Below are 3,697 nucleotides of genomic sequence, written 5' to 3' on the forward strand. Positions count from 1 at the left end.
GTACTAACATAGCATGCATACTGTCACCTTCACGCTATGAAAGGAGGCATAGATCACATCGATACTATCATAGCAATAGTTAACTTCATAATCTACAAGAGATCATGATCATAGCATACGCCAAGTACTAACACGGATGCACACACTGTCACCATTACACCGTGCAGGAGGAATAAACTACTTTAATAACATCACTAGAGTAGCACATAGATGAATTGTGATACAAAACACATTGCAATCATAAAGAGATATAAATAAGCACTTCACTATGCCATTCATAACAGTGAATAAGTATTCTGTGAAATATAGCCTAAGAGACCCACACAGTGCACACACTGTCACCTTTACACACGTGGGACAAGGAGTCTCCGGAGATCACATAAGTAAAATTCACTTGACTAGCATAACGACATCTAGATTACAAGCATCATCATATGAATCTCAATCATGTAAGGCAGCTCATGAGATTATTGTATTGAAGTACATAGGGAGAGAGATTAACCACATAGCTACCGGTACAGCCCCGAGCCTCGATGGAGAACTACTCCCTCCTCATGGGAGACAGCAGCGGTGATGAAGGTTGCAGTGGTGTCGATGGAGGAGCCTTCCGGGGGCACTTCCCCGTCCCGGCGGCGTGCCGGAACAGAGACTCATGTCCCCCAGATCTTGGCTTCGCGATGGCGGCGGCTCTGGAAGGTTTCTCGTACCGTGGCTTTTCCGTCTCGAGGTTTTAGGTCGAGGGGCTTTAAATAGGCGAAGAGGCGGCGTCAGAAGGTCAACAAGGCGACGACACCATAGGGCGGCGCGGCCAGGGCCTGGGCCGCACCGGCCTGTCATCTGGGGCCCATGTGGCCCCCCTCTGGCAGCTCTCGGGTGTTCTGGATGCTTCCGGATATTCTAATATGCTGGGCGTTGATTTCGTCCGATTCCGAGAATATTTCCTTACTAGGATTTCTGAAACCAAAAACAACAGAAAATAGGAACTGGCCCTTCGGCATCTCGTCAATAGGTTAGTTCTGGAAAACGCATAAATATGACATAAAGTGTGCATAAAACATGTAGATATCATCAATAATGTGGCATGGAACATAAGAAATTATCGATACGTCGGAGACGTATCAAATACTTAATGCAATTGTCTGTTGTTAGCAACTTAATACTGGAGGGGGTTCGGATGATAACCTGAAGGTGGACTTTTTAGGTATAGATGCATGCTAGATAGCGGTCTATGTACTTTGTCGTAATGCCCAATTAAATCTCACAATACTCATCATAATATGTATGTGCATGGTCATGCCCTCTCTATTTGTCAATTGCCCAACTGTAATTTGTTTACCCAACATGTTGTTTATCTTATGGGAGAGACACCTCTAGTGAACTGTGGACCCCGGTCCAATTCTCTATACTGAAATACAATCTACTGCAATACTGATTCTGCTATTTTCTGCAAACAATCATCTTCCACACTATACATCTAATCCTTTGTTACAGCAAGCCGGTGAGATTGACAAGCAACTAATTTTTTTGTATTTTGATTTAGTGCAGCAAACAAAGTAGTAAATAAAATAATGCAAGACAAAAACAAAGTAAAGAGATTGCGATGTGGATACTCCCCTTGCAGCGTGTCTTGATCTCCCCGGCAACGGCGCCAGAAATTTGCTTGATGCGCGTGGTTGACGTATTTTCTTTCCGTTCGACACGCGTCCGTTGGGAACTCCAAGAGGAAGGTGTGATGCGTACAGCGGCAAGTTTATGCAGAAACTAAGCTTGGGGAGATCAATTGCCTTGCTAGCCATTTGAAACAAACACAAGGATGAACCGGTGCAGCAAAACTCACATAAAAGACATATTGTAAACATTATAAGACTCTACACCGTCTTCCTTGTTGTTCAAACTCAATACTAGAAATTATCTAGACTTTAGAGAGACCAAATATGCAAACCAAATTTTAGCATGCTCTATGTATTTCTTCATTAATAGGTGCAAGGTACATGATGCAAGAGCTTAAACATGAGCACAACAATTGCCAAGTATCACATTACCCAAGACATTTTAGCAATTACTACATGTATCATTTTCCAATTCCAACCATATAACAATTTAACGAAGAAGAAACTTTCGCCATGAATATTATGAGTAAAGCCTAAGGACATATTTGTCCATATGCAACAGCGGAGCGTGTCTCTCTCCCACACAATGAATGCTAGGATCCATTTTATTCAAACAAAACAAAAAACAAAACAAACCGACGCTCCAAGCAAAGTGCATAAGATGTGATGGAATAAAAATATAGTTTCAGGGGAGGAACCTGATAATGTTGTCGATGAAGAAGGGGATGCCTTGGGCATCCCCAAGCTTAGACGCTTGAGTCTTCTTGATATATGCAGGGGTGAACCATCGGGGCATCCCCAAGCTTAGAGCTTTCACTCTCCTTGATCATGTTGTATCATCTCCCTCTCTTGATCCTTGAAAACTTCCTCCACACCAAACTCAAAACAACTCATTAGAGGGTTAGTGCACAATAAAAATATACATGTTCAGAGGTGACATAATCATTCTTAACACTTCTGGACATTGCACAAAGCTACTGAAAGTCAATGGAATCGAAAAATCCATCAAGCATATCAAAACAGGCAATGCGAAATAAAATGCAGAATCTGTCAAAACAGAACAGTTCGTAAAGACGAATTTTATTGAGGCACCAGACTTGCTCAAATTGAATGAAAGTTGCGTACATATCTGAGGATCACTCACGTAAATTGGCATAATTTTCTGAGTTACCTAAAGAGAATTTTTCCCAGATTCGTGACAGCAAAGAAATCTGTTTCTGCGCAGTAATCCAAATCTAGTATGAACCTTACTATCAACGACTTTACTTGGCACAACAAAGCACAAAACTAAGATAAGGAGAGGTTGCTACAGTAGTAAAAAACTTCCAAGACTCAAAATAAAAACAAAGGTACTGTAGTAAAAACATGGGTTGTCTCCCATAAGCGCTTTTCTTTAACGCCTTTCAGCTAGGCGCAGAAAGTGTGTATCAAGTGTTATCAAGAGACGAAGTGTCAACATCATAATTTGTTCTAATAATAGAATCATAAGGTAACTTCATTCTCTTTCTAGGGAAGTCTTCCATACCTTTCTTGAGAGGAAATTGATATTTAATATTACCTTCCTTCATATCAATGATAGCACCAACAGTTCGAAGAAAAGGTCTTCCCAAAATAATGTGACAAGATGCATTGCATTCAATATCCAAGACAACAAAATCAACGGGGACAAGGTTATTGTTAACGGTAATGCGAATATTATCAACTTTCCCCAAAGGTTTCTTTGTAGAATGATCAGCAAGATTAACATCCAAATAACAATTTTTCAATGGTGGCAAGTCAAGCATATTATAGATTTTCTTAGGCATAACAGAAATACTTGCACCAAGATCACATAAAGCATTACAATCAAAATCATTGACCTTCATCTTAATGATGGGCTCCCAACCATCCTCTAGCTTCCTAGGAATATAAGCTTCGCGTTCTAATTTCTCTTCTCTAGCTTTTATGAGAGCATTTGTAATATGTTTCGTGAAAGCTAAATTTATAGCACTAGCATTAGGACTCTTAGCAAGTTTTTGTAAGAACTTTATAACTTCAGAGATATGGCAATCATCAAAATTTAAACCATTATAATCTAAAGCAATGGG

Source organism: Lolium perenne, chromosome 1 (genome assembly GCF_019359855.2).
Source record: "Lolium perenne isolate Kyuss_39 chromosome 1, Kyuss_2.0, whole genome shotgun sequence".
In the NCBI taxonomy this organism is placed as follows: domain Eukaryota; kingdom Viridiplantae; phylum Streptophyta; class Magnoliopsida; order Poales; family Poaceae; genus Lolium; species Lolium perenne.